Source organism: Balaenoptera physalus (genome assembly GCF_965194825.1).
Source record: "Balaenoptera physalus genome assembly, chromosome: 4".
Lineage (NCBI taxonomy): Eukaryota > Metazoa > Chordata > Mammalia > Artiodactyla > Balaenopteridae > Balaenoptera > Balaenoptera physalus.
The window spans coordinates 117,887,872-117,912,132 of NC_138891.1; the positions used below are offsets into that span (position 1 = coordinate 117,887,872).

At 38.0% G+C, this 24,261-nt stretch overlaps 1 long non-coding RNA gene across 1 annotated transcript; it reads right to left on the minus strand.

Moving 5' to 3' along the window:
- Positions 1-3,395: 3,395 nt before the first annotated feature.
- On the minus strand, positions 3,396-24,221 carry LOC309660190. Its single transcript, XR_014263252.1, has 2 exons — positions 18,053-24,221; positions 3,396-17,921 (listed from the first exon to the last, which is right to left on the minus strand). It is a non-coding gene; the product is annotated as an uncharacterized lncRNA (long non-coding RNA).
- Positions 24,222-24,261: the final 40 nt, after the last annotated feature.

The window sequence follows — 24,261 nt, forward strand, 5'->3', positions numbered from 1 at the left end:
GGTGAGATTCTGTACTAGTCTGAAAAGAAAAGGCAACGGTAATGGTTTAAGGGGACAGAGGAATAATGATGTATATAAAACAAGGAAGGAAGTCTATAAAATTCAATCAACTTCTGTAGGCTTGTTTGGTACAAAATATCAGGGAAGCTTGGAGTAGCTCTGCATTTCAACAAACATAATGGGTCTTGGCCTTCAGGCTACTCCAGTGCATTTATTTTCTCTAGAGAGTTGTTTTTATAGCCCAAGGAACTGGTCTAAAAAGAGATGGGGTTACTTAAGAAGTGATGATTTACTCTTTAGTCCTGGAAGGGCTATAATGGCTTGGAAGTCTAATCTGTACCTGGCTTTACCTGAAAGGATTCATCTCTTGATAAACATGTTCTTTGGACAGCAATGAAATGACTGGCCTAATTATGATGTCAGTTGACACTGGTGGTATAAAGTCATCTTAAAGTTGGATTCAGACCAGCTGCAGCAAAATGGGGACCATATTGAAAATAAAAATAGAAATTCATCAGGATCTTCTCTCCAGAGGTGTAGGGGCTCTCATCTCTGCTCCTTTCTAATATCTACCTCATTTTTCCTCACTATGTGAATAAGGGTTACTGGCCATTTTTCTGCTATTGATGCCCTTGGTCCTTTGAAAAAAACTATGGAATCCTTCTCAGAAACTGATTCCAATGTATAAAATACATTATATAAGATTAAACAGGAAATGATATATATTAAAACATAATTATAAAATATTAAATTTTATTTTTTTAATTTAAATGTTTGCAATGTATTAATAAATATGTTTCTTTACAATATAGTCAGTTAGAAGATCTGGCAGTATGTCAATAACTACCATAATTCCAAAATATGTATAAATTTTTTAGGGTTCTGATATAAAAAATATTTGTAAGTTTTACTGGAAATAAAATCATAGTTACTGCTAATATTACTGCAGTTTTGCCTAAATTCATATTATAGCTAGAGGCTAATGAAAATCAATGTAATTTTTTCCCTTCCAAGTTAATGAGCTCCTTCAATTTTATCCCTGGATCAGCACTACCTGGGCTCGGGTTAAGAAATGCTTCTATTTTCTGTCTTCCTTTTTATCTCTGTAGAAATTGGGAATTGGTGGACTAACCTAACAGCTGTACGTTCCCAGATCCAGAGCCCCCAACAATGGTCATATGTCTAACTGTCCCAATGCCAAATCCCTTGGAGAGTTAATGTGATTGGACAGGGGTCAGATATCCAGTCCTATTCCCCAAAACAATGGAAGAGTGGATGCAAAACATCCTGTAAGGCAAGCATATCCTTGGTTCACTCTTTTGGGGAACAAGGACCAAGAGACTTTTCAAAGATAGGATATGTACAAGGCAGACATCTCAAAAAGAACATTTACAAATACAGGTTTGAGACCTTTAAAAGCAATTGAAAATTCCTTTGCACTGCTTTACAGATATAATGAAGGATTTCTTCTGAGGGTGAAGAGTCATCACTGCTCATAGGGAAGAAAAGCTGTCTGTGTACAAATAAAAGTATAGGTATTTTAAGTATGATATGACACTGTTCAATGGAACTTTCTGTGGTGATGAAACTGTTCTCCATCTGCAGTGTCCAGTATGGTAGCCACTAGTCACATGCAGCTATTGAGCAATTGAAATATGGCTAATATGACCCAGGGAGTGAATTTTAAATTTTATTTAATTTTAAGTAGTTAAAATTTAAATTTATATAGCCATATGTGGTTAGTGGCAACTGGGATGGATACCCAGGTATAACCTGTTAAATAGTGCCTCTCCATCACTTTCCTATAAACATGACACTCCAGCCAAACCAGCAAAGAACTCCTACCCTTCTGCTGCTGACCTTTGTTGTGGCTGTTTTCCCAGCCAGACACACACTCATGGTTTCTATTTCTTTAGGTCATTCCATACTTTATATGCCTAACTCATATCCCACTTCCGCTGGAAGGCTTCTATTTTCAGCCTAGCCTCTGAAGGCATCTATTGCTCTATCAGTAATTGGGAAAAATCATATGCAACTTTGTACTGATATTTATCTTTTAGAAAATGTTTAGAGTTTATCTTCAAGTAGAGTGTAGGCCTTTCTGGAGGAAGAAACAATTTATCACATCTCTTTAAGTTGTATCTAATCTTTGTATAAAAATGTTCAATGCAATTTTGTTAAAGATGAGGTCATCAGATGCTTTGGAGAAGCAGATGATGAAAATAAAAACATAAATCCACTAGAGCAAGGATGCCTGAAAGTAGAGAATCACTATGTAGAAAGAGATCACTGAAATATTTTAGAGTGAAGAGAGATCAAGAATTCCTTTGGTGTTATATTTAAGCAAATAAAGTATTCTCCTTTCGTGGATGAGACAACCAAGTTCTAACAACACTGAATAATTTAACCAAGATCACATGCCAATGAAGGATGGAAGGGAAACTGGAACAAAGATCTCTGACATTTAGCAGTGTCTCCAGAGCATAATGCTAGAAAGACTGGGGAACTCTTAAGAAGAAAGAGAGAGGGGTCAATAGAAAGAATAGGATAGAGAAAGGGAGATTCATGAAAAGAAATACAAGAGAAGCTTTATAATGGATATCCTTGGTCTGCTCAGATCACCAAAAAGCTAAGAGGTAATTTCCACAAAGTTAAAGAAATTCAAAATATCCTTCTAATTTTAAAAACTCCTAAATTACCTGACTAGATTGAATGAACACAGGAATCCAGGCGTAACAACTAGATATGCTTAAGATATCCTTCCATGTTTGATGGTCTCTTTCATCTGATGGAGCCTTGGGGTACATGTTGCACTGCACATTTGCACGCCAGACTGCAGTGAACTGAGTGTGGTTGGGAAACCTTGCCACAGGAGAAAATATTGCCAGCATTTCCTATAAGATTTTGACATGAAAATTAGAGAAAGTGTTAGAAAAAAAAAAATTGTCAACATTAAGCATGCAGCGATTCAAGGAGAAATCACACTTCTTCCTATCTTCTAGGCAATAGCAGCATCATAGAGAGAAGATAAAATTCAACATTGCATAAGCATAGTATAATCATCCCCATATACCCACTGGACTCATTTCTACAACTACATCAAAGCTATCCTATCAGATATGACCCACTTCTTTTCATAGAATAGAGATAGCTAAGAGACAGAAGAAGAAAACTCTAAGGGAGATGGGTAGATAGATCCATGTTTCAAGAAAGGAGACTCAAGAATCAAAGAACTGTGCTATAGATGCCCTTGATTTGCTAAGAATACCCATAGGCTAAACAAAGCACTGATTAAAACATTTAGACTAAGGTATGGTTACTACACAAAGTCATTCTCAACCTTTAAATTGGGAGAATATGCTCAGTAATCCCTGAATGTAGCCAGTATTTGAATATTCTTACTGAATACCTGCAACATTGTACTAAGACTCCCAAATAGTAAGGCTACTTCACATGATGCCAAAGCCAGTGAGGTTTTCATGTGTTGCAGCCTATTTTTGCTCCTTCATAATAGATTGGGCAATTTTCAAGTCATTCCATAAGCGCTTGATAAAATGTCCAATCATCCTTGATGTGGATATGTCTGAAAAGCCAGACTTCAAAACCAAAAGAATATCTTGGGGCAGAATATACTTAAATGGATACGAAATGCCTTCATCTACCAAGAGGAGTCATTATTTAAGAGAACCAGCCTATGGATGGAATTGATGGAGAATAATTTCCAATGGAGAATCAATGGAGAGTGAATATGTTAAAGAAAAAGTAAAAATAAAAATGTGACCAACTGAGGTGATCATGCCTGTGTACTGCAAATCTGTGCTTTTAGGACAAGTATTAGGATCATTTTGATAAAAGCATTAATAACATGTATTATATGCTTATAATAAGTGCCAAGGTACTTTGCTAAATCTTTTAAGGATTATTACATTTAATCCCTGAAATGATCTTAAATATGGATTATTTCTATTATTCTTATTTTATAGATGATGAAACTGAGGCAAAATAATTAGGTAAGTTGTCCATAGTGTATGGGAAGGAATGGGGCTAGGATTCAAAACCTGATAGGCTTACTCTAAGTACTCTTAACCACCATGCTATAATTTATATCTTGAATACATCAATACAATAATCTAATTTTTATCAAACTTAAATAATATACAAAGCCTTATTAGAGGAAAAAATCGTTTGAGATTCTCCATTTTGAGAAACACTACTTCAACACCTAAAGTCATGTTCTATGAAAGAAGCCATCATGGACTGAAAATTTGTATCCTTCCCCAAATTCATGTATTGAAGCTCCAACCTCCAGTGTGGCTGTATTTGGGGATAAAACCTCTAAGGAAGTAACTGAGGTTAATTAAATGAGGTCTTAAGGGTGGGGCCCTCATCCGATATGGTTAGTTATAGGAAAAGACACCACAGGGAGAAGGCCAGATGCAAGTAAGGAGACCTCTTAGCAGAAATCCAATGGGCCAGCACCTTAATCTTAGACTTCTAGTTTCCAGAACTATGAGAAAATAAATATCTGTTGTTTAAGCCACCCAGCCTGTGGTATTTTGTTAAGATAGCTGAGCTGACTAAAATGTAAGCTTTAAATTTTAAATTTTTCCTTCAAACAAGGAGTTAAGTGTTTAAAACTTGAAAAACGATTTTTAAAGATAGCCACTGAAATGCAAATCTAAAATTAAAAACTTTTCACGGAACTCATACCCCTTTCCCCTTTAAAAAACATGTCCTTGAATTCCAGTGTTTGTGAATCTTCCAAAGGGCAAAACCTGGGCTAACCATTACCACAAATCTTGTCAGTAAGTGTTTCATATTATTTTGCCTGCATTCAAAAATTAATATAGCCCAATTATTTGTAAGTAATGAAGTAAAGAAGTGCAGTACGCACATCATTTTTGAATGTTTCAGATAGGAACCCTCTCTCTTTAGGAAAACAGAACAAAGTTCTTATGAAGAATGAAGCCTCATATTTAGTTAAAATAAAGATAAATTCAGAGAACAATTTTTAAAGTGTAAATTTCCCTTTCAGTTTGCACAGATAGATGAATATATCGTTACTGCAACATCCACTAGAATATTCGATTTCCTCATTAAATGGAGATGATGTTAGCATTGTATATAAGTGGCCATTATGAACATCAAAGGAGGTAATCCATGTGAAGCCTTGAAAACTAAGTTCTATTGAAATGTCAGGTCAATCATTATTATTAAGTTGTTTGCTATAATTGACCAATATCACATTTTGAATTTGAATCATGTGGTACTATACTGAAAGGAAGTCATAACCATGTGAGTTCAGAAAACAAATGTAACACTTCCTGAATGCCCATGCCTAGTATTTTTACTTTATGGAGCACGCTATTAAGTATGGCTTAGTGACAAAACCATCCATAATAAATATGGATTTTGTTAAAGGTCTAATAGAATATCATAAACCAGCCTGACAAAGGATCTATGCTATGGTAAAGTGGATTGTAGAATTTATAATAGTTATAATAGTGTAATAGTTTAATGCGGCAGATTTCTGCAGAAAGAAGATATTTAATTTCAATTCAACTTGCAGATAGCAAGCACCTGCCATGCGGAAGGCACAGTGCTGGCTTCTGAGTCACAGTGACAAAATGGTTATGTATCTGCTGTTGGTTGTTTTATATGATGAGATTTGGTGGTGGCAGAGAGGTGGTTTTTGTAGAGACATTTAGATCAAAGGTCCCAGGTAATTGGCCTGAAGCATTGGTTGAAAGGAATAAATTCAGAGAACAAGATGGAGAGTTTAAAGAAAATAGTGGAATATTATCCTTATATACTGACTTAAGGGACAATATTGGATTGTCAATCACAGGCCCATTCTTTACATATACAGTTCATCCAGCAAGCAGTGATCTTTGCTTTCTGGTTCTTGATACACAAAGCACCCAGTATCAGTAATGATGCACTGACGATCTAACAGAAGAGCCATTTACAAACTTTTTTCTTTTCTTCCTTAATGCTGAGTCTAAGGGGTACGTTAAATCTGGCTCTTGTGCAACTATTCCAGTTTTTCTGCAAAAAAGGAAGGAAATTCCTTTCAATGGGAAGAGAAATGAAAGAAGAACAAATTTAAAAATGATTTTTGCTTAGGTGTGTGCAACTTCTGTATTGTCATCTTTCTTTTACAGCCGGAACACATGCTTTGTTTTTAGGATCCTATCATCAGCAGGCTGTTTTGAAGGTCTTGAAAGTCTTCAAAGTTCTGATGGCTGGTTTTTGTGCATTTTTGACTTCCAGGTTAGCGGGGAGAGTGCCTGAATGGGCTGTTTCATCCACCATTGCCATGTTTTTCATCATTGTGTTTGGTTTTCAATCAAAGTGCATTAAATTGCATCAAGCAGATCTAAGTGAGTAAATACATTCTCCAAATTAAAAAAAAAAAATACAACTCATAGGGTTGATTGATTTCAAAATACTGAGTGCCCTAAATCCATAGTTGTAATGAAACCTACCAGTTTTGTTAAACCAAAGAGTTAATGACGTAGGGTTCTTATGCCAGGAAAGGGTGGAAAAAAAAAGAAGTTTTCTTTTCTGTATCTGTCAATTGAAAATATGTGGTGTTGTAGCTGAAACATGAATATTTTAAAGTAACAGCAAATGCCTGTAATTCTTCTTGGCCAGCGGCTCCAGGCATGTCCTTTACTGGCAATGAACCACATGCAGGGAGAGGCTATCTCACCGTGCCAAGGAGTTAATTATACTCACTTAGACTCTCAGGAATTGAGTGTCTTTATTATAAGCCCCCCACCTTCCGTTTTTGCATAAAGTGGAGCAAATCTCATTCCTCATCAAATCGTTTTGTTTTGAGCAGGGGCCATTTTCATTTTTCTCTTTGTATTTATGAGTAAATGTTTGTAAAATCAAATCAAAGAATAATAACGTTCTAACTTCTGTTCCTCTTGCACTTTCATATTTTCTTCCTCGGATTCATAGTGTAAACACAGCCCCAAACCCAGGGGGGCACAATTCCCAGCAGTGCAGTGGGGTTGGCCACCGGGTTCTCCAAACTATCTTTAGTTTATAGAGTTTATACATTAAAGAAAATAAATGCAATTGAGAATGCCTAATGGAACTTTCTGGCACATGCTACAGGAGGATACTTAAATATAGTCTGATAAAAAATTAAAACCGATTTATCAAAATGACAAAACATTTGGTAATTTGGAACACTCTTAATGTCCATTTAAAGTGCAATGGTCAGTAATTTATTCCATTTTGGAGATTTCAAGTTATCAGCATTTAGTGCAATTTATAGCTCATGCTTAATTTTGCTATTATTTACTTTAGCAAATGGGAGAGTCTTACTTTGCAAAAAAAGTGCTGATTCTCAACTTGTGGAGTACCTTAGTGTAGCAGATTCGGTGTGGAAAACAAATTGACAGCTTGCTGTCACCAAAGTCGAGTTTTAAACTTATTTTATGTAAGCTTTTAGATGTGTGGCTCTCATACTTGAATATCTTGAAGAACCAACAAGGGAGCTTATTAAAAATGCAAATTCCTGCCTTCTAGCCCCAGGGATTCTGATGAAAAGGTTTGGAATGGGTCCAAGTAATCTGCACTGATTTTTAACAATCACCCATAAATGATTCTGTTCCTAGGATACATTTTGATAAATACTCTTTGAGATAGAAAAATCTGTGCTTTTTGTACACAATGCCATTTTATATATGAACTACTGATTAGTAGTATAGTAATCCTAAAACTAATTAAGGTGTTGATTAGATTCAATTTTGGGGATTTACAAGGTCTGTTAAAAATTCAGTTTGGAAAATTGTTCCATTTTGTACTAACATTATAAATTGTGTCACTAAGACCAAACCAAATTAATCAAATCAATAATTCATTTAAAAGGCCTTGGTATACACTCAAAGCTATAAATGTTAAATGTGTAAGGTGTAGTTTCTTCTATTAAATAATACAATTCATGAGGAAATACAGATAGTGAAACATATCATCAGAAAATTAACTATAACGAGTAGCTAATATTCATATACACTGCAAAGAATAAGTTGATTTATTGAAAATGATATTCTGTTGGGTTCCAAAGACTTCCTAAAGAATATGGCTTTAGGGAGTAAGCACAATGCTGAGGTCTCGTTCTGGTCATGTATTGAGATAATTATTATGGAACAGAAACCTCACTGTGGATATTCCAGTTTTAGAAATGAACTTATTCTAAATAACATCATTTAAAATGATAACTCCATTTTTTTCCATTAAAGAGCCAGAGCTGGTATCATTATAAAAGAATGGTTTGCGCAGTAAAGGAGATAATCCATGTTCTTTTCACAGGTAAGAGTGAAGGTCCAGTGAGCCTCCTGAAGACATTATTCAATCTTGAAATATCTCCCCAAACAGAAAAGTTGCTTTTAAAGGAATGCTAGAAGTCAAGCAGTAGATACCATCTCAGATGTGAAATGACGTTCTAAGCAGAAATTACAAGAAGACTTCTCCATGGTCCTGTACATTCCAGAGAGCGTACAGGAGAATCAACTGATTACAGGCAAAAATGAAATATCACACATGACCTCAGGACATGACAATGTACATAGACCACTTACAGAATGAGCAAACAAATGAGGTTCCAGGAAAGAAAAGGCAGAAGAGGAAATAAATCCATGCACCATCCAGGTTTAAAGCCTCAGAGCAAAGGTTTATCTCCAGCTGCTGGCAGATTTTGGCAGAGAAGACAGTTCCTGGGTGATGAGTGACAAGTTGAAGGAAAGAAGAAAGTGACAGGCAGTTTCTAAGGAATTTGCGGCCCAAGGCATTCCTGGTTCCTGAAGATGACAGTGACTATGACAGAGACCTTTAGCGGTTTCATTTTTTCTGATGTGCTTTTCTGAATTTTAAGAACCCAGAGCAGAAGAACAAGAAAATTCAGTTAGGACCTAGTTTTACATCCATTATCCAAGCAAAAGGCCACAGAATCAAACCTACTGAGGCTGTTTATGTTTGCCAAATGAACTATTTGAAATATTAAAATGACATCAATACAGGTTTCTGGAGAAACTCACTGACATTAATGGCAGTGCCAAAAATGTAACGCAAACTTCTAAACATTTGTCATATTTAGGAAGTTCCATTTTTCAGTTCATTTCCACAGAGCAGGAGAAAGGAAACGTAAATTACTGTGGTAATAAGGGAAGGAAACCAAAATTTAACGAAGGCTTATCGTGGGTTTCACATTATGTTATGTACTTTATATATTATCTCATTTGGTAAGTTTATGATAAATGTGAACTGTGTTAAAGATGAAAGAGTTAGCAACATGTGGACTACAGACATTTTAGGGATTTAGTGATGAACACACCATCTCAAGTGACTGTAATAGTTCATTTTCCTGAGTGTTGAAATGAAAAGTCATCTTCAAACCAACCAACCCCAAGAGCAGTCTGCAAATACGTTCATATGCAAACCCTTGTGCATGTTCATCTGTACACCTTTCTGGAGACCTACACAACTTTAGTTGAAAGCCTTGGAAAAACAAAAACGACTTGTTGGAATATTTTCTATAACTGTCATTGTGACAAGGATATGAGGAGGGTGAGGACAAATCATACAACCACACACAGTGTAAGGTGTTTTTTTTGTTTGATTTGTTTTGTTTTTAAATATTTTTTTGATGTGGACCATTTTTTTTTTTAAAGTCTTTATTGAATTTGTTACAATATTGCCTCTGATTTTTATGTTTTGGTTTTTTGGCCATGAGGCATGTGGGATCTCAGCCCCCCGACCAGGGATCCAACCTGCACCCCCTGCATTGGAAGGTGAAGTCTTAACCACTGGCTTGCCAGGGAGGTCCCCAGTGTAGGTTTTATTCCAGAAACTTGCAAGTCAAAGGTTGACAAGAGGTGGCGTACATCTCCATTCTCTCATCATTCTGTAGAGAAGCGTTCCAGGGCCTGGCAATGCAGCTGTACTCACAGTTTGTATCCTGATACTCTACTTCTTATAGTGTAAGCAGAGGATGGCCCTACCAGTGGCTGTCCTGGCCTGGGATCCCCTGAAAGCACAGCTTCAAAAATTTGTTTGAGTAGCATATTTTGGAGTGATCCCATAAGGGCAGGACAAGGGACAAGCAGAGAGATACATAGAAGGAGGAGGGAAAGTGACCCTGGGTGAGTTATCCACTTGGTCCCTGCTATGGCTAATAAGTTGCTCAATACTATGGAACAGTCTGAGAATCCAAGTAACACATGTCTCAGGATCATCTGCTCAAAGAAAAAAAGAAAGGGAGGAATTATTTGCCCATTGGCTTCTGTCTCCCTATGGCCAAGAACTGTCCCATTAATTTACCCTACAATTCCTATCACGCTGATTCTCCCTGTGTCAGAGAAACTCTTGAATAAGATTAAGGGACTCATATCCCAGGCCTGAGGGAAGGTACTGTGGGTTGCACCTGTAGGGACCTGATCAAAGCTCATGGCTGGAATAACTAATGATATTTTGGTAAGTTTATGGTATATGTACATTTCCCTTATGGTGGAAGACTAAACGTTTTGGACTCAGCTACTAGCGGGTTGGATGCTGCTGTTACAGGTTAGCTCAGGAGACTTAGGGAACCTGTGGAAAGTTGTGACATCTTCTGCTGGGCAAGGGGAGCCGCTCATCCCATGGAAATTGGGGTTTGAAGCACAGCTTTTCCTGCTGGGGTGAATGTGAGACCCCAGTACAATGTGTCCTTCACTGTCAGGTAACGAAGAAAGGGTACCCGGCATTGCCTTTGGAATTCCTGGTTGACATTCCACCGTCAGGTTTGGATATTTAGTGTGTAAATTCATTCTAATAATAATAGTTTTTAAAAAATGGTGAGCACTTTTAAAATGTATTTTTAGGCACAGATTAGGAGTAAAAAAATTGATCTGGTTTACCTGATGTTATTCACATTGAATCTAATTCTTACATTTGGTGTTCATGAAATTTAAAAGAAAGCTCGTGTAGAGTGAAGATTCTCCTCGTCTTGCTTTGCAGGTGGGGTACCCATAGGGGCCAAAGGCTATTAGAATCCTCCCATCCTCTTAGATGCTCTGCATCTTTGACGTCACAAATGAGAGGATTATGTTGATGGTGAGTATTTTCTATTTAAGGAATTTCATTTTGTTTTGTGAAAAGAATTATCTTTTCCTGATTGATAATATTTTCAGTGATTTCTAGGGCTGTTTTGTTTTCCCAGGGCTGTGACTGTGTAACTGATTTACCATTATCCCGAGCAACATTTTGATGGCTTGGTCTACTTTTGTTTTTTTAAAAGATCCATAATTTCCTTTCTTGTTCTTGTACTTCCTATCACTCTGCTTAAAGCACTTTTGAGTATTTTCTTTTTTTTTTTTTTTAAAGATTTATTGATTGATTGATTGATTGATTGATTGATTGCTATGTTGGGTCTTCGTTTCTGTGCTAGGGCTTTCTCTAGTTGCGGCAAGTGGGGGCCACTCTTCATCGCGGTGCGCGGGCCTCTCACCATCGCAGCCTCTCTTGCTGCGGAGCACAGGCTCCAGACGCGCAGGCTCAGCAGTTGTGGTTCACGGGCCCAGTTGCTCCACGGCATGTGGGATCCTCCCAGACCAGGGCTCAAACCCGTGTCCCCTGCATTAGCAGGCAGATTCTCAACCACTGCGCCACCAGGGAAGCCCCCTGAGTATTTTCTTGTGATGTAAAACCAGTCCAATTTATCTTTGTTCAACATAACTTTGTTTAAAATACTTTGTCTCCCTGCTCACTTGGCTTCCCCTTTTCCAGCTCTATGGATAACCAGGCTTAATTAATCTAGTCACTCCCAAACCCCTTTAACTTCTTATAGATTAACTTCTGTTAATCATATAAGTTGATGGAGTCCAAACATTTTATTTAATAAAGAGGTCACATCTGTTGAATGTCACTTATGGGAGTTACAAAAAGGAGGCATCCATCCTTGCGTTTCTTCTTTCAACAAATGACAGGAGGATTTGCATAGATATGCACAGAATGCTATCCTCTGTGTTGTGGGATATCATAAAATGTAAAAGACCTGGACGTTCAAAGTACGCAAACTAATTTTGCTAACCCCATTTTGTCAGGTAATTTTGGTGTGGGAAATAACCAGTGGGAAAGCAAATGGGGAAAGAAAAATAAATAGTAAGATTCTGAACAGACGTTCAACACAGCAGGAGATAGTGTTTCAGACCTGAGATCCAACTTGTAAAAAGAAAGTGTGTAGTGGCTTGCATTTTGAAAGGAACCCTAGATGGGAAAAGATTATACTTTGTGGCAAAGACATAACAGAGAGACCTAAATGAGATCATGGCTACTTTCCCTGTGGAACCACAGAGAAGAATTTGGGGTTAGGAAGCCCATTAGCAGATGACATGCCCTGGGGGCAGTACTTGGCCACTGCCCAGGCACTTGTGGTGTACTGTAGCGTCTAAGGTTCTGAATTGCCTTTTTATTTAGCATCTTTTGTGTAGAAAATTATTTATGCTGCAGTCTCATTGTTTTCCAAAGTTTCAGAAAACCAGCTATTTATTAGGTTAGAGTAATTGCGTAAAAACATAAAATCAGCAACCAGCGAAAATCATTTTTAGAATTTCTTTGTTTTTAGTTAAACCTAAAATTAATGTTATAAAACCCACAAGAGTAAAATAAAATTTATTTTGATAGTAAAATGGATTTTCAAATGCTTTCAAGTGCTTTGGGGATTAAAGTTCAATAAGACTTGAAGTCATGTCATCCTGTATGCTGGAAAGGTCCGAATGCCATATGTAAAGTTTGAGAGGGTTCTGAATGAGCAAAGCGAAGCATTAGAAAATACACTTACCCACTGTGCAATAAGAGAATATTAGACTGTCATTCAAAATACAGTTCCTTGCAGCCATACAGGAATACAGTTCCCGTTCATTGGACAAGTTAAGTGCCAAAAAGGATTTTGCAAGAATCAAATCACCTGTGAGCTGGGTCGAAAATCAGGAGGTTGCTGCATAGGAAAAGAATGTGGCAAAGATAAAACCTAGATGAAAGCATCTTGAGAGTCAGCAGTTCAGACTCTCAGAGAAGTCCAGAGAACAGGATAAGAAAATGACTTCTATATTGGACCATGGGTATAAAGTGATAATTTGTCAAACTGCTTACTAGGTGAAAAAAAAAAGAGACATTCTCAGGACAAGGTCATGGAACCTATCAGGGATGTTACCAGGCCAAGTGACATTATGGGGTGACCCACTGCTCTGTTTTTCTCAAACCCCACCATTAAAATTAACACCTTCATTCTCTGTGTTGTATTTTATTTATAGTGGTTATCTCTCTCTGAAGATGTTTGGGGGGTATTTACTTGTTGACTTGTTGATCATTTGTTTCCTCCTCTTTGAACGTGAGTTTTGTGCTGGTCACCCCGTATCTCCAGCCTGTGAACAGTGCCTGACACATTGCAGTACTCCACAACTGCTAAACAAATAAATAAAAATAAAAACAAATGAATGAAAATTTGGCAGTACCAATCTTGCCACACCATCATTGTTGCACAGTGTACACAAATGAATGGTAATGTAGGATGCTTTTGTTGACTGAAGCTCAGATGCTTTCAGCAGATAGCTTGAAAGCAAAAGCGCTGTGATAATAGCTCACATTTGCAGGAGTACACAGTGAATTTGAATTCATCTCGCTGGTATAAGAAGGATGCAGTATTAAATATATTTTGGCATAAGCTTTGAAAAGTAACAGCCTTAATAGGTTGACATATTAATACTTTTGGTTGTTATCTCCTTTCTCCCAAAGAGAATTCAGTTAGGGTTAGGGTTAAGGTTAGGAAAAGTCCCACCATGTTTGATAAGAGTGTTCGAACTCCATGTCCAATTTTTTAGAAACAGTAGCCTGGGGTTTCCTTATTTTTCCTGGTTCAGTTATCATGGAATTGATATGGTATATTCATTTTTTTTTCTTTTTTTGCCTCGCCCTGCGGCTTGTAGGGTCTTAGTCCCCTGACCAGGGATCAAACCCAGGCCCCGGCAGTGAAAGTGCCGAGTCCCAACCACTGGACTTCCAGGGAATTCCTGCTATGGTATATTCTTAAATATACAACTTTTCTCTAAAAAGGTGACTATTTCTATATTACTCATTTTTTAAAAAAATGTTCAACTTTCAGGGATTTCTTAGATCTTAAAAGTATTTTGCACACAAGCTCATTTGTTCCATCAATCCCTGACTCCCCTTCAAAGCACCTTACGTCTCTCCCTCTCTCCTTTTACCTCCTTGAATCAGAACTGATGTTTAAATCTAACCTGTCATGGACAACATATGAATTGCATGAGGGCAAAGACATTTTCTGTTTCATTCCCTGCCTAGCCTTCAGTGACATGGTGAATGAGATAACAACAACGGCAATTTTCAGATAAATGAAGGAGAAGCTAGTGGGCTGTTTTAAGTAGTACTTCCAGGGTTATTTGTATTTTGGAGGGTTCAAGAGTGATTCTTGAGTGCATGTTTAAAAATCAGTTTTTGCTACTAGTTTGTTTTAGCGGGATGGTAAGCTTTTTAAAAATTTAATTTTAATTCTGATTACATATTTAAAAGTAAACTATTGCTAAAAGGTTTATAGCAGTGTCCCTTTCCCCACTCCACCCCACCACTAGCACCTTCACCATAGCAATCTCCCTTTGGAGACAAGAAATGCCATCTCTCTTAGCTCTTCTGGTACTTAGCTCTTTATTTCTAGATACTGTATAGATTGCTTTATTTTGATTATTAACTTTAAACATTATCCAACTCTATCAATCACAGTCTGGTGACAAATCCATAGTTAGTGTTATCATTTTCATGACTAGTGTAAATACTATCCATTGTTGAACCAAGTAGAAAACTCTATTTATACTGATTTTTTTAATAGTATTTTCCCATGGAATTAATAAGTGCAATCTTTTTTTCTGTTTCCTTAATTTACCTAGACATTATGGCTGAGTCATTATACACCTTCTGATAGCTATGTAAAACATTGCCTCATTCAAATTCCCGTACAGTCAATTCTATCTGTTAATCTGTCAATTTCTTCTTCACCTTTATTTCCCCTGAAAACATCCCTTTCGGGGTCTTCTGTCCAATCTGGAATGTCTCTTCTCTGTGCGAAGGATTCTGCCCAGCTGTCATCTTGATTTTTGATCTCTCCATTTCGGATTTGTTTCCTGATCCTAAGTCTTCCTGCTTCTTGATTTATCCCTTGTTATGGATGAAATATATCATTAACTTCTGGAGAAACAGTACAGAAGGTAATTTTTTGAGACACAGCTTTTCTTAAAATTTCCATAGTTCACTTTTACAAATGGTTGATAGTGTATTTGGATATAAACTACTAGAATGGATATTATACACATTAAGAATTTGAAATGCACTGTTCTACTGTCCTCATGCCTTCTGCGTTGCTTTTAGAAAGCAAAGCAATTATTTTTCCTGATCTTTTGTATGTGCCCCCTTTTTTTCCTCTGGAGGGTCTCCTTTTTATTCTTTTTTTTTTTTTTTTTTTTTTTTTTTCATTTATAGCTGTAGGCACTTGTTGGTAGGTCTTTTCAGTCTGGAGACTTACATCCTTCAGAGGTGGGGAATTTTCTGGTTTTCTCTATGGAACTCTTGTTAGTCAGAGGTTGGACCTCTTTGCTTAATTTTTTTTCTTTCATCTTTTCTCTCCTATTGGTTATCTCTTTGTATCTTTGATCTTCCAACTCTTTTGTAGAATTTTTATTTGGGTGATCTTTTTATGCTCTAATTTCTATTTCTTGTTCCACGAATATTTCTTTTTATACATTTAGTCTTGTTCCATGGGTTCAGTACCTCACTTACTCTCCAAGGATATTAATTACAGTGGTCTTTTGCTCCCTAAATTTGTTTTGGTACTTTTCTCATTTTAATTTTAGAAGCTTTCAGTTCTTTGGTTTTGTTTCTGATTAAGATCAAGCCCCTAAAATTTGAATAGGAAGTTCTTTGGGTGTGGGCTGCATTTATGCAAGGCTGAACCTCCTGTGTTTACCATGACTGACCAGTCAGCTTCTGTGTTGTGAAACCCCCAAACGTCTGCATTCCTACTGGGGTTTTCTGTGAGGCAGTACATTTTCTCTTATACCTACCTAAGGGGAATTAACATGCCTACCAGATTTCCAGAATTTTGTGGGGAAGGAAGGCTCAGTGTGCACAGTTTAGTAAGCCAGCTTTAGCTTAATTCTATTTTTTCCCCCTCAGTTTGGTACCTTGCTGTCTTCTGTGCCTCACACCTGCAGGTGTGTTAGAAGTAGAATAGTTATCAGAAGGTACTCAGAGTGAGTGGGAACTGGGGATGTGGGGCTAATTGCTCCCTATATGGTTTTTCAAATATTTTCCCTGATATCTTCAAATTGTTCCCTGTAATTCCAACTTCTGAGCTTTTCCGGGATTGTCAGGGGCCAAAGGCGTTAGTAAATCCATCTTCAAGACTTTACTTCCTCCATTGTTCTAAATTTTTTTTCTGTTTACTTCAGTCTTCAAACACAGTGTCTTGGGATTATAGGTTTATTCTAAATTTTTTAAAAAGGTATTCAAATTTGTTTGTTTTCATTTATTTGCTTTTGTTTTGTTTTCCTGGATTTTAAGGGGTTGAGTTTTGAGATGAGAGGGGATGGAAATGTCTTGACTCCACCAACTTAAAATCACAAAGCTGGTGATCAGCTTTTGAGGGATAGGTTCTCATTATTGTAAAAATTGTCAACATTTATTTTTAAACAGAATAACAATTTATTAATTAGTGCTGACAAAATTATCGTGAAGTAAAGTAGAATATATCCCTTGGTTGCTGAAAGCAACGTTGTCCTACTAGGAAAGTCAACTTGAGAAACCAAATAAAGATCTAAACATTTCCGGTGGGTATTGGGTTAGAGTAGAGAAAGTTAAGTGATCATTCTGATAAATGTTATCACATTATCCTAGACTAATACCATGCTCCACATGTAAGTACGTGTCGACCAAGATAAGCAGAATGTTTATATGGTGCAGGTAGGAAACTCTCATCACTGGATAGTTCTTACAACACACAGACAGATTTCTATTCTTTCTCTATTCTTCCTGCAGATAACTGAAATGTTAAAACAAAACATTTTACAATTATTTGGTTGAAAAAGGAAAAAACCTTTACTGGGTGCCCACTCTGGTATACAGTAGTGTGGCTTATACATTATTCTCATTTCATTATTCTTTACCAGGTATTTGTTACATTTTAAATTTATGTATTTTTAATGAGATTTCAAGGCAGTACCTGATTTCTGGATAAAATTTAAGAGATTCCCATCCTTTACTTGAATCATTTCCTGGGAAGAGGTTTACACGTGGGTAACTACCTTCATTTTATAATGATTTCTATAGCTTTTATTTTAATTGTTGATTTTTCTCTGGATTTGTTCATAAATCTGTGCATCAATGTTTCATTTACCCAGTCATACAATTAGTGCATACTCAACATTATACAAAATTGCCATTGTTTATTTTTCCCACAAAAACAAGGGACATGAAATCTTTCTATCTGATGGGGTCTTAAGAAAGTGTCAGAGTCCAAAACTAAACAGAAACCCTCCCTCAAGTTCGGTGAAAAGCCAAAAAAAAAAAAAAAAGAAGGAACAATTTAAATTGTAACGTGAAAACACATACACATACGACAACAACAGAAATATTGCGTTTCTAATCACTGCACATTCTTCTACTCCCTGGACAGAACTGCAGCAACAATGAAGAGCTTTTCAAGGCTGGATTCTATTCCTCATTTTGCTCCTGCTTCTGAGGTGAGCCAGGCTGGCAGAAAGAGAAGGTGGGACCGATTCCAAAGTGTTAGTCCTTAGCCAGTCACTGGCGTCACAAGCCCTTAGGGTGAGCTTGAACCACAGATGCACGTTAGATGTTCATCTCTGCGTTAAAAAAAGATTTTGTGAAAATAGCGGCTGGTCCTGAGCCCAGCAAGCATGGAGAGGAAGAATGATAAGTTATCCATTTCTAGAAAATTTATAAATATAGGAATTGCTTAACACAGACTACTGACCTTGAATTCCCTTCTTATGAGTATGCTTGTAATTCTGAAAGCAGCCCCAGAAGGCTGGAGAACAACTCACAGAGTGGCTATAAATAAAGAGTGCTCTAAAAGTTACAGTAGTCCAAAGGGTAAAGACAGATGCTTCACTTCAATATTGGAATGAAATGCTGAAGAAGTCGGGTGCTGAGCAGCCGCAGCTTTGTCTGAACCCTGTGGGGTGTGTGGATGTGTCCATGTGAGCCCACACACTCATATGTGTGCATGCCCAACCCATGCACATGTACTTTGAAAGTACAGTTGACCCTCGAATAATGTGGGGATAGGGGCACTGACCCTCCACACAATGGAAAAGCTGCCTATAACTTTATAGTCAGCGCTCCATGTCCACGATTTTTCATCCATGGATTCAACCAACCGGAGAGCGCATAGTTCTGTGGTAGGCTGTTATTGAAAACAATCCGCATATAAGTGGACTTGCGCAGTTCAAACCCCTGTCGTTCAAGGGTCAACTGTACTCACTTGTGTGTGCATTCCGTAGTAGATAATGCCTATTTAAGAGCATAGTACAACTTGAATGAAAATAGCAATGACGTTGTTTCTAAAATCATTCCAATGTTTCTATGTTTTTCAACAATGGTAATAACTATACTTAATAAAATAACGTTAGACCAATGTATTTTCATTCAAGTATGATGCTAATGAGTTTAAGACTGGTTGGTCTCATGAGGAAAAACATTCAGTTCCCTACTGAGACTGAGTTAACCTCAAAATGTAGGAAAAATAATATAAACTCAACCTATTTCCTAAAGAGTTGGCAATAACATCTTCATACATAGTGATTTTTCAATATTTAAAAAGCGGTGACCTGGATCTCACATGTCTCATAATTAAGTACACATAGGAGACCAAATACTTGGACATAATGCAAACATTAGCAGTAAGAGTAAATTAATGAGTTTCCTTTTTCATCCCAGTTTCAATGCTGGATTTGTAACACTGCCTTCCTTCCATTTTATGTTTCCATTTCTTTATCTCTATCCTTTTCTTCCCTTCTCCTGGCCACCACCTCCTCTCAGTCATTTTATGCAATAAATTGTAGCATGAAGAGCATCTTTAAGAAAATATATCCTATGGCCTTTCTTAAGGTAATTCAAACTTGTACTTGGCCAAAAAAGAACTGTATGCTAAATTTATGTATGTTCCCGGAGACAGAGAGAAACTATTTTTTCTCTGTCCCCTTCATGAGACATTTAAACAAGTGGGTAACAGGTGCCGCATGCCTGGAACACACTGTACTCCAAATATTCTTGTAAGAAGCTGTTCACTCTGGGGAGAGCATTTCATTTCTAAGTCTTAGTGAACACCACCTGTGCTTGGTCAGTCGTTGACGGGTTACACCCTTGGTGATGAAAAGGAATTTTATTGGGATATGGATGGAATTCTTTCTCCAAATACTTGGGGAGGGAGCTGATAAATTACTTTACACCTACCAAATTGGATAATATCTGTACGGCCTTTGGGACAAGATATTTCACCCACGTTTTGAATGGAAAGAACAATGCAAGATTGAGCAATGTACTATGTATTGGTCTCATTTGGAAAAATAAAGTGTTTGATTTTACTCATATAAAATATAAAACTTGCTTGTGCCAAGATTGTGATACTCATGTAGGAAAAGAAAAGAAAATTTGAGAGAGAAAGAAGGAAATATTGGTTAGTAGGATTAAGGGGGCAAATTTCCATGTTTTTTGCATTAACCTCAGAATTAGCAGCTAGATCTCATGGACTTGGCCTAATAAAGACAATTTACACAGTGCTATGGATAAGAAAAGAGCCCCAGAGACAATATTTGTAAGCCATAAATTACTAATACATATGTACTTATGATGAATAAATTATTTTGCAATATGATGAGCATGATATCACTTTGAAGAGAAAAGTAAATCAGGTTTCTGAAGGAGGACTATCTCTATCAGCCCCTTAGGATACATATTTTTCCTTGAGTCATTTTCATTGCCTAGAGTTTTAAGTATCCTAACGGTTAGAAATGATGTACTTGTTCATAGAGAGCATTCTCCTAACTCCCCCAGGCAGAGCAAAACTGTGATTTAAGCCAGTGTTTGATGAATTTCCCAAGCATGACGAGGTGCTCTTACGCTCCACACCCTCATCCTACCCCACCTCAATGTATGTGAATCACTGTCTAGCTTCAAAAGCATAGTGCTGTTGTATATCAGTTTAGAGATTAAATGCTTTTGCAAGAATGATAGCTATCTTGTACTCCATATGCGGTTTAGTGTCCCAGGTTAAATTCTCTATGTCTACATGCTAGCTTTTAATGATTCTGTATGATGACAGCCTAGATTTTGAGCTGGGAATTATTTGGAAAACTAGGTGATATGGGGAAATTTGTTCTGGTGATACCAGGTCAACATATAACAACAGAAGTCGTTGAGATCTGAAGCGGAACACTCCAGGCATGACCCCAATACCGTTGCAGTTTATATTTTGCAGTGTGTATTTCCAGTGGTCTGGAGGAAATCTCCAATTGAATATTTCATCACAGCTAACACTACATTCATCTCCGTTTCAACTTAGACCTCTTTCCTTGTTTGTGTATTTCATTTTGTTGGGGATATTGTTATTCTGTTTTTCAGGACAAGAATTTAGGAATATGGGTCTCATCTTTGCTGCTTCTCACCATCATTCTCTATGTCTCACCTTCCATCAAGTCTTTTCCAAAGGTAACTTGGACTTAGCTTTCTTCTCTGTTTGCATGCAGTTAGCGTGTTAGCTGTGCTGGGCTTTCAAAACCCACCAGCTGGGCTTCCCTGGTGGCGCAGTGGTTGAGAATCTGCCTGCCAATGCGGGCACATGGGTTCGAGCCCTGGTCTGGGAAGATCCCACATGCCATGGAGCAACTAGGCCCGTGAGCCACAACTACTGAGCCTGCAAGTCTGGAGCCTGTGCTCCGCAACAAGAGAGGCTGCGATAGTGAGAGGCCCGTGCACCGCGATGAAGAGTGGCCCCCGCTTGCCGCAACTAGAGAAAGCCCTCGCATAGAAATGAAGACCCAACACAGCCAAAAATAAATAAATAAATAAATATTAAAAACAAAAAACAAAAAACAAAAACACACCAGCTGTCCGCCTCCATTCCCCAGCTCACATTCTCTGCCTTCCTTGGGCCTCTCTTTCCTGTCCATACACTTTGTGAAGGGTTAATTCTAGAACTTTCTATATACTCTTCTTGCCTGAAATGTCCTTCTGGTTTCCCAGATCTGACCATTTACTTTTGATATCAATTCCTTTTCTAATGCAGTCTAGATATCATGGTTTAATTACTTAAATGCACTTTCACCAGCACCCTCAATTTCTTTTGTATTTTGTCTCTCTGTAGGCATTACCCACCCCAAGACATAACCAAAGATGAATAGACCCATTCATTTTATTTATAACTATCTTTTTTCTTTACTATTTGTCCTTGGTCCTGAACATTAAAATTCTACAAGGGGGCTGAACAGTATCACCACACCTTATTCTAAACCAACTGGGCCCTCAGTACCACTGGGTAATTCTTTCTCTCATGTGTGATTATGGTTTTTTTATATTTCCTGTTTTACATCCCTCTTCACAGTGCTTGTTTCACTTCCATGTCTCTAACCCACAGCAGTTGACTCTGTCTGATTCTTGAAACGAAAGAGTGGCCATTGTGAACTGCTCACCTATCTCCCTGGCATGTGACCTCTGGCCATAGATCCATCCTCATCCATATTCCTTCCTGTCTCAGAGCACAATATCCCCTGGCCATCTCTCTAAGACATCCTTCCCCATATCTAGGATCTTGATCATCATTTAACACCTCTTTTTGTAGATATTCTACATTTCTTTTTTTTTTCCTCCATCCCTCCTCCAGAGTATATTGATAAGCCTCCCTCACCCTCAAATATATTTTATTTTATTTCCACATCCTCTTCAAACTACTTCCTAATGCCTTTTTCAATTTGTGGTTAATCTTCTGGGGAAGGGGGTGGTGTGAGGGAGAAGACCACACTTACTGAGTCTAGTTTTCCAAATTTCACACAGTTCTTAAGTTATTACAATCTGGCTTCCTTTCGTTTTACCCTACTGCTATTGTTTTCCCTTTAGCCACAAATGACATTCTCAATGTCAAATCCTATTTTGTTGTCACATTACTCGATTTTTCTATAAAATTTGATGCTCTATATTATTTTTCCCATGGATTCTAGGGTATTAATGTCTGCTGGTTCCTATCCATATCCTGTCTTTCCTCCATCCATTTGGCCCACACATTGCATTTTAGAGTTTGTTTCCTCAGTATGAAAGGGGTATTCTGCTTGATATCCTTCTCTTTTCTTTACAGAGTCCCTAAATTATCTTATCTTTATCCAGAGTTTTATCTTACATCCCAAACTATATTCCCCTGTGCAGCTGACTTCCAATCTCTATGCCCAGGCCTCTCACCATTTCTTTCTCTTCAGTCCTTTATGATCTTCATCTTTAAAAAACAAAAACAAAAACAAAACTCCTCATATCATCACCTCATTTAAATATCCCTGGTGTCTATAGGATAAAGATCAAACTCTTTAGTGGGAGCTAAAGCCCATTAGCATCTTAACTTTCATCTTCTATTCGTGGCTGCATATTCTGTTCTCCAGCCACATTGGAATTCTTACCGTAATCTTTCCTTTTGCCATATTTGTGTATTATTAGCTTCTCCCCTCTATCCTAGCTCAAACTCTGAAAAAAAAGTTTCATGACCATGGATAAGGTTGTATAATCCAGATCTTGAAAAATACAAATATCTGGCTATTCTGAGATTATCTTGTCGCTGCCCTGGGGCAAGGCCGCATCAGCTATGTTTCCCCCCCCACTGAAAAAAAATAAAAGTGATCATTGTCAAGCATCCTGGGAAAACCTTCAATATGGAATAAGCATAAGATGCATCTTTGAACTGAGGGTTGGAGAAACGTCTTTGTTTCTCAGGCCCAGGGAGTTCCGGGAATGGGATTGACCTGGCTTCCTAGGTTGCGTTTCCACAACACAGATTCTGATGTGAAAGGATTTGTGCGAAAGCGGTTTATTAAGGGGAAATTGGAAAGGACACAGGAAAGGCAGGATATGTGAAGGGAAAGCCAACCAATGGTATGGTTTCAAGTGAGGTCCTAGCCTAGGCTTGATCCTGTGGGTAGATGTGGGGTGTAAACTGTGCTTCACACATTGCCCTGCCTTGAGGCGAGGGAGCTGGAATTTAACCCACTTGCAGTAGCAGTTAGTCATTGGCTGCCTGCTGGGCAAAGGTGGTAAGAATGAGGATTTATAAACTCCAGATAGTTCCAGCTCTGCTTCCGTAGCCAAAGAACAATCCTCTGAGAACGCTGCAAGTGTGAGCAGAACGGGCCACAGAATGTGAAGGAATACCAATAATCTCTAACCCATCTGGTTGTGGAGAAGCAGATTAAGAGCTAATAATCACAGAGCTCACCCTTTCCATTGTAGTAGCAAGAACATCAGCAGAATAGAGAAGTGACAGCTTTGGGAGCAACCGTCTTCTGGGGAGTATGGCATCCCTTGGCCACATGTGGCCATGCCTGGTCCTACTAACAAGTGAAGAGACGTAACAGGACCTGGACCTCTGGGTACTGTATAGAGGAAACACAGTGGTCACTGGCAGCCCAGTGCGCCCAACCGAACAGAGACTTTCTGAGGTTCACTAGCAGTGGAGCAAAAGCATAAGGACAAAACGTACAAGCCTGAGAGGAAGGCCTAGGCGGAGTAGTTTCAAAAAGCAAGCAGAAGGGTATCATGGGAAACTCAGAAATAACTGGGAAATAGCAGAGACTCTTTGAGAGAGATGAATCAGTAGAATCTCTGGAGCCAGTTACAGTTGGGTTACATTCCGTGAAAGTGCTGGTGAGAAACTAGAATCGTCGGGCTCTAAACCCCCAATGGCTGCGTGTGGTTGATCCACCAATGAGCGAGGAGACGGAGCAACAGTAGCTCATACTCTCCTTGGGCTTCAAGACCCAGGAACCATGTCCCAACTTAAAGGAACTCTTTCCTAAGCTCCCCCAGACTCAGTTTCTCCCTCCTCTGTGTTTAAAGAGCACTCAACTACTTTTATTATGGAATTTGCTGCACTGGACTGTGGTGACCTGGTTCAGAACACTCGTCAGGAAAGGAATTGTTACTCATCTA